The sequence below is a fragment of the Silurus aristotelis genome, assembly GCF_946808225.1.
Source record: "Silurus aristotelis genome assembly, chromosome: 1".
In the NCBI taxonomy this organism is placed as follows: Eukaryota; Metazoa; Chordata; class Actinopteri; order Siluriformes; family Siluridae; genus Silurus; species Silurus aristotelis.
In genome coordinates this window covers 35,990,448-36,005,067 of record NC_139574.1, presented here as the reverse complement: position 1 = coordinate 36,005,067, position 14,620 = coordinate 35,990,448, and the positions used below count along the sequence as shown (strand labels likewise).

At 37.8% G+C, this 14,620-nt stretch overlaps 1 long non-coding RNA gene across 1 annotated transcript in view; it reads right to left on the bottom strand.

Annotated features, from left to right (window-relative positions):
- The window catches only part of LOC310725592, a 118,085-nt gene that overhangs the window by 93,064 nt on the left and 10,401 nt on the right, over positions 1-14,620 (bottom strand). The window lies entirely within an intron of this gene.

Genomic DNA, 14,620 nt, shown 5'->3' with positions numbered 1-14,620 from the left:
TGAACAGGTTTTGCCATCTTTTTTTTTTTTATTATTATTAAATTAAAAAGAAGATATTGGTTGCAGACAGGGTAATGGACAACAAAAAAGATGGTAGATGTAAATAAGAATTGTACATTGTGGTTTTTTTGGTGCCTCCATGGAACCCTCTGACTGGATCCTGGACATGATTTGTTTCTTTTCCTTGGCTTTTTAATTTGTCATTGACGTTGTTACTTTTTTATATAATATAAATTGTCCATGACACTATTACACTGCTTACAATGTCCACATTGGTCATGTTTTTGCGGTCATTTAAATTAAACTCAAATCTGCGAGTGTACCAGCAATGTTCACAATGCGTACACAAACACTACAGCACTTCCACAACACATCCTTACTGCACATCGTATCTGTAAACACTGTACCCACAGAATCTATATACACAGAAGCTTTACACACTGAAACTGTACACACCGAATTTTACATTGAACCTGTACACAGTGTATATTTATACACTAAATCTTAACACACAACACATCTGTACATACAGAATATGTACACACCAAATCTGTACCATCACATTGTTATAGTGTAGCTGTATACACTGAATCTGTACACACACACAGAATCTGTACACACACACACACACACCGAATCTGTGCACACCAAATCTGTACACACTGTCTCTGAAAACACTGAATCTGTACACACTGTATTAGCAGTTATTAAGCCCCTCATTAAAAAACCTAATCTGGATCCAAACACGCAATCGAATTACAGACCAATTTCAAATCTCCCATTTATGTCTAAGATTTTAGAAAAGATTGTCGCTGCCCAGTTATGTAACCACTTGCAGGAGAACAATATCTTTGAAGAGTTTCAGTCAGGTTTTAGGCCCCATCATAGCACAGAAACTGCTCTAGTTAAAATCACTAATGACCTGTTTTTAGCTCCAGACCAAGGCTACATCTCCCTATTAGTTTTACTAGATCTTAGTGCTGCGTTCGACACTATAGATCATGATCTTCTCCTCGATCGCTTACAGAATTACATCGGTATTCAGGGACAGGCATTAAGCTGGTTTAAATCCTACCTGTCCAATCGTTACCATTTCGTAGATTTAAATGGAGAGCTATCCAGGATAATGCTAGTAAATTATGGCGTGCCACAAGGGTCAGTTCTAGGACCCCTGCTTTTCACAATATACATGCTTCCGTTAGGAAATATTATTAGAAGGCATGGAATTAGCTTCCATTGTTATGCTGATGATACCCAGCTATATATTTTATCCAAACCAGGCGATACAGCTCAATTAGCTCGCATAACTGAGTGTGTTGAAGAAATAAGAGATTGGATGACCCATAACTTTCTGCTATTAAATTCTGATAAAACGGAGATTTTGCTCATCGGCCCAAAAAAATAGTACACAGAAGCTCCAGCATCTCAGCCTGCATTTAGACGGTTGTTCTGTAACTACTAGTTCAACGGTAAAAGACCTGGGAGTTATTTTAGACAGCAACTTATCTTTTAAAAATCACATCAATCAAGTTACAAAAACAGCCTTCTTTCACCTTAGAAATATTTCTAAGCTAAGAAATATGTTATCTATATCTGATGCAGAGAAGCTCGTCCATGCGTTTATGACCTCTAGAATAGACTACTGTAATGCATTACTAGGTGGATGTCCTGCATCATTAATAAACAAGCTTCAGTTAGTTCAGAATGCGGCAGCAAGAGTTCTTACTAGGTCAAGAAAATATGATCATATAACCCCAATCTTATCGTCCCTACATTGGCTTCCTGTTAAGTTTTGAATAGACTACAAACTACTGCTACTCACTTATAAAGCACTAAATGGTTTCGCTCCCATGTATCTCTTCAGTCTTTTAACACGCTACAATCCGTCACGCTCCCTGAGATCTCAAAACTCTGGGCTTCTAGTAGTTCCTAGAATAGCAAAGTCCACTAAAGGCGGTAGATCATTTTCACATTTAGCTCCTAAACTCTGGAATAGTCTTCCTGACAGTGTTCGGGGTTCAGATACACTCTCCCAGTTTAAGTGTAGATTAAAAACATATCTTTTTAGCAAAGCCTACACATAACACACATCACACACATCACATCACAACCTTGTGCTCCAGAATATATGATCACATGCACATTATCAACTTGTGCTGTTAATATCATGAACAGCAGCTACGCTAATTCCTCTCCACTGCTTCTCTTTCTCTCCCCATCCCGAGGCATCCTAAGGTTTGGCCAGCTCCAGTCACGTCCTACCTCGTGAAGATTATGGACCAATGGATGATCATGGAGAAGTAGATGCCGAGTGTTTAAAGGCCCTGGCATGGAGAAGCTGATGCTGGATCTATGATGATCACAAATGTTGAGCTATTTATACCAAAGACTGTAGAAAGAACATTCACTTATAATCTTATACTACAGTACTCATGTTAGTTCTCTCTCTCCAGTGTTCTGTATTGTTGAAAGATTTATGATCAAACTCTTGATGTCACCCATATGAGGATGGGTTCCCCTTTGAGTCTGGTTCCTCTCAAGGTTTCTTCCTCATATCATCTAAGGGAGTTTTTCCTTGCCACTGTCGCCACGGCTTGCTCATCAGGGACAAACGCACACCATTCACCTTCACTGTTGTTTTCTGTAAAGCTGCTTTGAGACAATGTCTGTTGTGAAAAGCGCTATACAAATAAACTTGACTTGATTTGACTGTATTAATATATATATATATCTATATCTACATATCTAATTGCACAGCATTGGCACTGACAGGGACATGGGACATGACCGGAGTGTGATGTTTGCACAAGTATAGCAGGAAGATCAGCCGTGCTGAGATTTTACTGCTGGCTTGAGAAATCACCAAACAAATATTCTAAACAATAGTGTCAATCATGTACTTTTCCCTTTTTTTTTTACACTTATGGCATGACACTCTTATCCAGTTATACATTTTTCTCACAATCGAGCAGTTTGAGGTTAAGGGTTTGGCCCAAAAGTCTAACAGAGGCAGCTCGGTGGTGCTGGGATTTGAACAACCTTCCAATCAGAGGTTAATGGCTTCAGCTATCACTTCCACATCTTATTTGCACTGATAATGCAGCCCTACAGAGTTTTGTGATTTCCCAAATCTAACATTTAACCATTGGTAACTGGTTCATTGGTAAGGCTTTGGGACAGTGTCATTTGTTAGATTAGTGTTAGCACCATTCAAATAAACTGAATTCATCAACTGAATCATGTTGGATGTGTTAAGGCAGAAATCCGAACTCTGTAATCCTGTAGACTTCTGGGACTGGAGTCTTAATATATCAGATTTTTGATTATGTGCTCAAAAATGACTTGTACCAACAAGTTACTTATGATAAATGTCATGCCTAGAAAATTGAAAAACACAATACCTGATACATTCATACCAGGTGCCACACGCACACACACAAAGTCATTTAAGTCTCAGTGCTGTCCTGAGAACGTCCACCAGCCAAAAATGATGTGTTTATTGGTGGTCCTATTGCAGAATGGTGTAAATGGAAAATGAAAAAAATCTTAACATTAAAATAATAATAATAAAAAAATGGTGGTAATTGTAGACCTAATAATTAACCCTATAGGTGTAGCTGATTATTTGGCCAGTGAGTGCAGCTTTAGTGATAGATCAGTTGCAGCTCAGCAGCAAAGACATAAGACTGCTAAACTAGGGAGATCAAATCCAAGCTCCACCAAACTGCCCACTGCTGGGCCCTTGAGCGAGGCCCTTAACCCTTAACTGCTCCACTATATAAATGAGATAATTGTAAGACCCTTTGCATATGGGTGCTTGCCAAATTCCATAAAAGTACCTAATGACATATAGATAGATAGATAGATAGATAGATAGATAGATAGATAGATAGATAGATAGATAGATAGATAGATAGATAGATAGATAGCATATTTACAGCATGTGATAAATATTTAAGCATATGTAAAGTGAATAAATATGAAGGCTATTACAGTATATATATATATATATATATATATATATATATATATATATATATATATATATATATATATATATATATATATATATATATATATAAGATAATCCACAGATTTTCTGGTGGGTAGAATAAAAATGTAGACAGCTGGTGTAAAAGATCCTGTCCAAAGACTTTCTTACCGCACAAGGTTTTGAGGTTGAAATTAAATATTAATGAATGAATGAATTAATAAGTAATTAAGTCCAAAATGCATTTGGAAATGTTCTATACAGTTGATAGACACATAAGTACCTCACAACCAATACGTCAGAGTAGTACGTTTTCCTTTCTTGCATCACAAGAACCACACATGAGAAAAAATGTGATTAAAACACTGCACAGTTTATTTCATCTGCTTTATAAAGCAGCTACATCTGTTTGTTTAAGTTGGTCCTAATTTGTAGGCTGTGCATCGCTCTGTTGTTTCCAGTTTAAAACATTTTGTGCCGCTTGGAAATACAAGTGAATATACTTATTAAAGCAAATATCACTTAATATGCTGTTTATTTATTTTTGGCTTTATATAATATATAAGATATTAGATTATATTATAATCTATTATCATATTATATAATAGATTATATTATAATCTATTCGATAATTTATATTTATAAACTATTAAATTATAAACAACTATTAGACCTCTCTAAAAGTTTGACTTTTATTTTGTTATTAAAACGGAAGTTAGAATAAAAGCAGTGATTTCAGTCGTAATCGCCGTTGACTAGGATAAAATGGAATGTTCATAATATTTCAGATGTTTGTTTCTTTGGTACCTGCTGATTCTTAAAAAAAAAAAAAAAAGACTAAAAAAGTAAAGTAAAGTAGAAAGTGGTGCCTTATCAGGGCGATCAGCACACAGCAGGAGGTTTGGGACTGAGGGACTGTAAGGCTGCATCCTGCCTCTGAAACAGTCCAAATTAGTACAAATGTTTAAATCTAAACAGCTTCATTTAAACAAGAAGGACATTATAATCCTCGCCACATTACTGTCTATCTTCATATTCTGCTTATTATTATTTATGTGTTTTATAAAAGTTATTGGATTATATTTAGCAGCGCGTGACCGAGAGGTGATTGACAGCCAGAAATACACGCTTGACTTGAACACGTTGTGGCGTCTAATGATCATATACAAAACACGTCTTAATAAAGATTACATTTACTCACTCACTCAAGCATATACTTACTAAATCATATACTCACTCATCTACTCACTCACTCAGTCATATACTCACTAAATCATATACTCACTCACTCACTCAGTCATATACTCACTAAATCATATACTCACTCATTCACTCAATCATCAACTCACTCACTCACTCAATCATATACTCACTCACTCACTCACTCACTCAATCAATCATATACTCACTCAATCAATCATCTACTCACTCAATCAATCATATACTCACTCACTCAATCAATCATATACTCACTCACTCAATCAATCATCTACTCACTCACTCAATCAATCATATACTCACTCAATCAATCATATACTCACTCACTCACTCACTCAATCAATCAATCATCTACTCACTCACTCACTCAATCAATCATATACTCACTCACTCAATCAATCATATACTTACTCACTCACTCACTCACTCACTCAATCAATCATATACTCAATCAATCATATACTCACTCACTCACTCAATCAATCAATCATATACTCACTCAATCAATTATATACTCACTCACTCACTCACTCACTCACTCACTCACTCACTCACTCACTCACTCACTCACTCACTCACTCACTCACTCACTCACTCAATCAATCATATACTCACTCACTTACTCACTCACTCACTCACTCACCTAATCATATACTTACTCACTCACTCACTCATCTATTCATTTACTCACAAATCTATTATGGACTATAAAGTAACCCTTTGAGGAAGTGCATTTAAAACTAGAAAATCATCTAGAGTTGCTTTGTGATTCCTTTTCCTTTTATGGAACCACACATTTTAGGTTTTAATATGTAGATGCATGCCTGGAAAAGACCTTTTAAGAATCTAGTGCATGCAGTGGCGGGCCGTGCATTTGGTACCTGGGCCTTTACTTAGGACTTACCCGACTTAATTCACCTCTTAATACCACCACTATCACAACACAATTATAGAAACCATCAATACAATACAAAAACGCAATCTATCAATGCATGGCATTACAGAGAGAGAGGAATTTCACATATGGAGGGTGAATATCATTTTACTGAAGCAAGCTCCAAACCTCTACACTACAACAGCAACTGTGCCACCTACATCATCTGGAGCAGTTCAAATTCAATATTTGTCTAATAACCAGTGTTGGGCAAAGTTACTTTTAAAAGTAATGCATTACAATATTGAGTTACTCCCCAAAAAGTAACTAATTACGTTACTTAGTTACTTGTTATGGAAAGAAATGCGTTATATTACTTTTGCGTTACTTTTGCGTTACTTGTATTTCTTTCACGCCTTACAGGTGTAACAGGTGTAATATAGATAGTTTCCATTAAGAAATACGTTATATTAGGGCAAAAGACATGTCTTAAACATTTAAAATGCTTAATAACTTCTCAGAGAACAACAATAAGATGATCGACTAAATTTTGACCACAAGGCTGAACACTTTCCAGTCGCACTTCTGTACACTGCTTTGCAATCTGCCTTCGCCGTCAGCAATGTAACTATCGTTCGTGTATATAAGGTTAAGGGTGTGGGCTGCACACCGGTGATGTGGAGGGAGAACATACCTTTCGCTGTCATCACGTAAAACATCGTGCAATTCCGTAAATATGACCTCGTCCTCGTCTACATCATTCTCTGCTTCATCATCAGGTTGAAACATTCTGAACGCTTTTACAAAGTTTGCGCTATTATCAGTGACCGTGGCAGTTTATCTTCCCACAAAGAGCAAATGAGCTGTGAATTAACTCTCTTTCTCCGCTGCGATCTGTAGTGCTGTGCTTTGCATGCAGATGTTTTTTTTTTTTTTTAAGTGGTATTTTTAGCAGTTGACAAGAGCTTTTCACCAACACATAATCTACACTTAACCATTATTCCTTTCTCCTTTTCCTCGACTATTTCAAAATAATAAGAATACTTCCATCACAGTAATGTAATGCTCTGGTTTGCCATCTCCGCTTCTGACCAGCTTCTGTTTCCGCTGCTCGCACGTCTAAATGCGCGATTCTACGTGACTACGTTCATTTTAATTCAGTATTTATTTTTTTATGCAAAATAATTTAACTGAAAAGTAACTCGCATTACTTTTTTATAAAAGTAACTCAGATATTAATGTGTAAATTTATAAAGTTTACTCGTTACTCCAGAAAAGTAATATTATTACGTAACGCACGTTACTTGTAACGCGTTACCCCCAACACTGCTAATAACATAAATAATAAAATCAAATACAACCTACTCACCAGAGATGCAGACTCATAATGCATACACATATAGTTTGCACTGCTCCTCAGAGGCTGTAAGCCAGTGGTACGGCTCGTATTCACTCGTCTGGAAGTGGTGAACAAAACCTTTCCCGCGCTGAGAGAAGCTAGCTAGCTTCGGGGTTGGCCGACCTCTGCTCACGATGTCTAGCTTTTCTGGAAAAGACTGCCTTAAAAAATTGATTTTTTGGACGTCCGTGACTAAATCAATTTCTCTTTCTTCGTCAGCCATTTTGGGCATAAAAAAAGTCTAACTTAGATGTATTAATGTGTGCAGAGTGCTACAGACGTCTTTTGCTCTGTAACAGTTTTACTCTGACCAACCAATAAGAGGAGAAAGAAATGCCGACGCTATTCTGGGCCAGCTAGCTGTCCCTGTGAGGCAAATTTGAAATCTGATTGGTTAAAGAAACAGACTCATTTCTAATATATTCTAAGGTACATCAGCCAGCACTAATGATTATGAAGGCCCTGGGCAGTTTAGATTGACATGGCAGCACATAGAGGCTGTATTCTGTATTCTGTGTCCACATACCAGCTGCTGTTGGAATTTGGTCCCATTCTTGCCTTATATAGGTTTCCAGCTGCTAATGAGTTTCGTGTTCGTCTTTTTTTGTTTAATGATGCGGCAATGACAGGCCAATTCAGCACCCAGACTCTTCTACTACGAAGCCATGCTGTTGTAATAGTATGTACCAGTATGTGGTTTTGTATTGAAATTGTTTTCATTGCATTGTGACTTTCCCTGAAAAAGATGTCATCTGGAGGGGAGCAAATGTTGCTCTAAAACCTTTATATACCTTTTAGCAATCATAGTGCCTTCCAAAATATGCAAGGTACACATACCGTAAGGACTTATGCACCCCCATACCATCAGAGATGCTGTTTTTTTAACCTAACGCTAAAAACGCTGGAAGGCCTCCTTCTTCTTTAGTCCGGAGGGCACGCCGTCAGTGAATTTTAACAAGAATGTTAAATTTGGACTCGTCTGAACACTTTTCCAATTTAAAACAGTCTATTTTAAATGAGCCTCGGCCAACAGGACACGAGAGTGATTTTGGATGATGTTCAGTGGTTTCTGGAAGTATTCCTGGGCCCATTTAGTAATGTCAATGACACAATCATGCTGATAAGGGATGCAGTGTCATCTGAGGGCCCGAGGACTATGGGCATCCAACAAGGGTCTTCGGAATTGTTCCTTACACAACAAGATAGTCAACAAGTCAACAAGTTAGTCAACAAGATTTCTACAGTCTCTCTGAACCTTTCAATGATGTTATGTACTGTAGATGATGAGGTTTGCAAAGCCTTTGCAATTTGACGTTGAAGGACGTTGTTTTTAAAGTATTCCACAATCTTTTTACCCACTCGTTCACACAGCCTCTGCCCATCTTTACTTCTGATAGACTTTGCCTCTCTAAGATATCCTTTTATATCCTTATAGGTAATCATGTTACAGACCTGATGTAAGTTAATTTGATTAGTTGCTAGATGTGCTTCCAGCTAAATATTTTCAAAATCTCTGAAAAATCTCCAAGATTTCAGGAATTCGGGTTGTACATAACCTACATATTTTCCATATACGTCCTTCAACGTCAAATCCTTGACTTTGCCTGACAAGAGTATTATGACTTATGTCGAAGTACAGAGGTGCTTTTTGGCATTGTATCTATCTTTGGTTTTATGTATGTATGGCTGCTGCCGTAGAGTAAATGGTAAGTGCATGACAGTATAACAGAGTATGCAAACATTGTTTCAGGTCACTGAGGGTTGCAGGCATTTGTTTATGCACACAAAAAAAGTCCTGTCACAGCATTTCAGTCGAGTTGAGGTCTGGACTTTGACTGGGCCATTGCAACAACTTGATTCTTGTGTACATTTGCTGGTGTGCTTTGGGGTCATTGTCCTGTTGCATGACCCAGTTTCAGCCAAGCTTTTGCTGACGTATAGATTTTCTCACATTTTGACCTTTAGAATACTTTGGTATTCGGAGGAGTTCATGGTCAACTCAGTTACTGCAAGATGCCCAGGTCCTGTGGCGGCAAAATTTGCCCTAAACATCACCCCTCCACCACTGTGCTCGACAGTTTGTGTGAAGTGGTTGTGCTGATATGCTGAGTTTGGATTTCACCAGCACTGTGCATTATGGTAAAACATCTCCACTTTGGTCTTGTCTGCCAAAAGTACATTAGTCCTGTAGTGTGTTCAGATGCAACTTTGCAAACCTACAGTAAGTTGCTCTGCCATTTTTTTTTTTTTTAGAGAAGTGGCTTTCTTCTGGGAACAAACCACAACTGTTTAGTCTTTTTATAACTGTACTTTCACTTTTAACAAGCTAACTAAGGCCTGTAAAGATGTAACTCCTGGGTTTTATGCAATTTCTATTCTCAAAGGGAACTTCCTTGAATGTTTTCCACTTGTAAATAATGTATCACACTGTAGAATAATGCCATTTGAATAGTTTGAAGTGGTCTAATAACACTTCCCTAGTTGATGGTTAGGAACAAGATAAACTGCTTAAATATGGCCTTTTATAGAAGTAAAGCAAGCGGTCCCACTTGCTGATGCTCAGTTAATTAAGGGCATTTGATTAGTAGCACCCGACTGCCACTTAGCCATTAATTCATATAAGAGCAGTAGGAATGTGCTTAGTTTTCCACATATGGCTATAACATTTTGGCTTTATTTTGCAAAAAAAAAAAAAAAAAATGACACAGTTGAATATGTTGTGGTGTTGTTCATCAAAGGTTGTATTTATCTAATTCTAAGACCTGATAAGGTCCAGAATGCTTTAGTACTTTTGGCCAGAGGGCAGGAAATTGAAGGGTTAGTATATTTTGTGTGTGGTCATTATGTACTCAGCTGTCCTCACTATAGACTGCAGGATCTGCTGCATCTTTTCTGTAAACTGACATCTCAATTGTTGTTGAGATCCACCACAGCTGTGTCATTGGTAAACTTAATGTTGTTTAAGCTGTGAAGCTTTAGGTCTTATTCTAAAATTAGCTTCATCGTAAACAAGCATCGTTCACTATACAAAATGATCAGAGGTGATTCTAAATGCGGTCTTCTACACATTTCCCTTTCTGATCTGGAGGAGATAAGCACTGTGTAGGGCAAATTTGTTTATATACCTTAATTTACACATGAGCTGCTTTAAGGGCAGACTTGTTCCATCCACTTTTTTCAATGCGAGTGCAGAACTCAAAAGTATTTTTTTTTCTTACTTGAGTGACTGTCAAGATTTGCTTACCAATCTTCTTCTTTTCCATCTTCATGGGGGGTGTTAAAAAATCCTCCACAATGAGGTAAAAAGATGACATACCAAAATGTCATAGCTCACTTTCTTCACTCTTCAGAGAGCCCCCCTCGGCCAGAATAGTAGTTGGCACTACTGTAGTAGTTGGTTTAAAGTCTCTCCTGTATTTATCAATTTAATTCAATTCATTACAATTATTTCAATTCAATTGACATTCTTGTTAGTTTTTTTAGCCAGGGTCCTAAACAAATGCAAAGAAATTAGTCATCATGTGTTGTTCTGCTACAAGTTTTTCTTGGACTGCCATAGTGTTGTCTAAGACTGATGTAATTACAGTTTAGACAGTTTGGGAATTTTGGGAAATGATTGACCTCCAAGGTAAGATGTGCTAATTCTTACATATTTTGATTGGATGCATTAGCAAATAGCTGATAAAGGTGCTGGCTGGCTGAAGTTTTCAAGATAATTATAAATCTTTATAGTAAAATATCTATAGACAGGCAGGGGTGGACTGGCCATCTGACAGACAGGGCATTTTCCCGCTGACTTTTTGGGCCGATGCATCTCAAACACATACAGATTCTTTGCAAACACACAGTTGTCTACTATCTGTAATGCAAAATTTTTACAGCTTTCTAATTTAGCCAACAGAATGATATCAATAAAATAAATAAATAATACATTAAGTATAAAAGACATGGAAGACTTAAGTGTTCATTGCTATTGGGTATACACTGTTGGCACGCTCTGTATTTTAAACATTTCCCTCTTGAATTTTATATACTACTGTAAAGATAATCAATACAATTAAGTCTGATATACAACATGCACGGCATGGTCAAATATACAGTGGGTACGGAAAGTATTCAGACCCCCTTAAATTTTTCACTCTTTTATTTTGCAGCCATTTGCTAAAATCATTTAAGTTCATTTCTTTTCCTCATGAATGTACACATAGCACCCTATATTGACAGAAAAACACAGAATATTTGACACTGTTGCAGATTTATTAAAAAAGAAAAACTGAAATATCACATGGTCCTAAGTATTCAGACCCTTTGCTCAGTATTTAGTAGAAGCCCCCTTTTGATCTAATACAGACAGGAGTCTTTTTGGGAAAGATGCAACAAGTTTTTCACACCTGGATTCAGGGATCCTCTGCCATTCCTCCTTGCAGATCCTCTCCAGTTCTGTCAGGTTGGACGGTAAACGTTGGTGGACAGCTATTTTTAGGTCTCTCCAGAGATGCTCAATTGGGTTTAAGTCATTGCTCTGGCTGGGCCATTCCAGAACAGTCACAGAGTTGTTGTGAAGCCACTACATCGTTATTTTAACTGTGTGCTTAGGGTCATTGTCTTGTTGGAAGGTAAACCTTCAGCCCAGTCTGAGGTCCAAAGCACTCTGGAGAAGGTTTTCGTCCAGGATATCCCTGTGCTTGGCCACATTCATCTTTCCCTTGAGTGCAATCAGTCGTCCTGTCCCTGCAGCTGAAAAACACCCCCACAGCATGATGCTGCCACCACCATGCTTCATTGTTGAGACTGTACTGGACAGGTGATGAGCAGTGCCTGGTTTTCTCCACACATACCGCTTAGAATTAAGGCCAAAAAGTTCTATCTTGGTCTCATCAGACCAGAGAATCTTATTTCTCACCATCTTGGAGAACTCCATGCGGGTTTTCATGTGTCCTGCACTGAGGAGAGGCTTCCGTCGGGCCACTCTGCTATAAAGCCCCACTGGTGAAGGGCTGCAGTGATGGTTGACTTTCTACAACTTTCTCCCATCTCCCGACTGCATCTCTGGAGCTCAGCCACAGTGATCTTTGGGTTCTTCTTTACCTCTCTCACCAAGGCTCTTCTCCCCCGATAGCTCAGTTTGGCCGGTCGGCCAGCTCTAGGAATGGTTCTGGTCGTCCCAAACGTCTTCCATTTGAGGATTATGGAGGCCACTGTGCTCTTAGAAACCTTAAGTGCAGCAAAAAATTTTTTGGAACCTTGGCCAGATCTGTGCCTTGCCACAATTCTGTCTCTGAGCTCTTCAGGCAGTTCCTTTGACCTTAATGATTCTCATTTGCTCTGACATGCATTGTGATCTGTAAGGTCTTATATAAACAGGTGTGTGGCTTTCCTAATCAAGTCCAATCAGTATAATCAAACATTTCTGGACTCAAATGAAGGTGTAGAACCATCTCAAGGATGATCAGAAGAAATGGAGAGGACCTGAGTTAAATATATGAGTGTCACAGCAAAGGATCTGAATACTTAGGACCATGTGATATTTTAGTTTTTCTTTTTTAATAAATCTGCAACAATGTCAACAATTCTGTGTTTTTCTGTCAATATGGGGAGCTGTGTGTACATTCATGAGGAAGAAGAATGAACTTAAATGATTTTAGCAAATGGCTGCAATATAACAAAAAGTGAAAAATTTAAGGGGGTCTGAATACTTTCCGTACCCACTGTATGTGGAGCCCTGAACCTCATACCCATATCTAAGATGTCAATAAATTGTTGCTACAAACGGTGGTCTAGCATGTCTTTGAATGCTGTTCTCTTCACTGGAAGTCCTGGAAGACTGATGTAGAAAAACTTGAGACTCCTGCACATAGTCATGACATTAACTACACTCAACACCTTTGTGTTGAATGCCAAAGAACACCAACTGCATGCCAGTTCTCCTTACTATACTAATTCTCTTGTGGCAGAATGGACAAATACCAAGTTTCACATTCCAAAATCTAGTGGAAAGCCTTTTCCCAGAAGGTTTTAGTAAGGTTTAATAAGCAGATGAATAACTGAACATTTAAATATTTAGTTAACCTAAAAACATTCAATGGCACAGTATTTATTTGTACAGTATGGGATCACAATTTCCAAAACACTTCCATTAAACAAACTTTACTACATTCACAACACACAGATTATAAATTACACCCTAATTTACGTTTTTCTTCTGTTGTGCATGCACTTACCGAATATTTTTAAATGCTGTGTCAGAGTGTGAGGAAGATTAAAAAAGGCATAATTATTTACAAAATATAATAAAAGGACTGTTGTGGAAGGTGACCGGTATCTCTCACTTTACACACACACACACACACACGACTTTTCTTATATGGAATATACCACCTTGCTTCAAAAGCTCAATGGGCCTCATTAAAAAGTTGTCCAAGTTTGCAAAAACAGAACCAGACAATGTTTACACTGGATTTACACGTTTTGGAAAGGTCGGTTTATTTTATACTCGTACATGCAAACCACCAATTAATGATGACCACAATTTCTCACAGAGAGCTGTGAACATAAAATAAATGGTATGGATGAAAGCATAGAGGGAGAATATTAGGTTTTGTGACTCACCTCTAGATCAACTAAAAGATTTTTAAATAGTAATATTAATAATAAATACGTTTTTTTTATTTATGACCTAGGTAACAGCACTTTTTTTTGACAAAAAAAAAAAAGGATAAGATGTGGCAGGGCTCAAAATTCTACTGGAAAGGGCTACTGACATTATAGCATACTGGTGCCATGAAGAGGTGTAACATCCCTCTACTTAATTAGATGGTGTACACATGACGTGAAAAAAGCATGATAAATCGGACCTTCTTCAATTGCTCCATTGTCTAGTTCTGATGCTCACATGCCCACTGTAAAATGCTTGTGTCAGTTGTGGTCAGCAGTGGCACACGTACCGGGCTGTGGCTACACAACCCTGCAGTGATGTACCGTTTTCTGACACTTTCCTTTAAGAGCCAGCAATTACCTTTTCAGCAATTTCTGCAACAACAGCCCTCTGTAAAATTGGACCAACCATGACCTTATTTCTAGTTCACTAGTTGTCCTTCTTTGGACAGCTTTTGGTAGGTAATAACTGCATACCAACAAC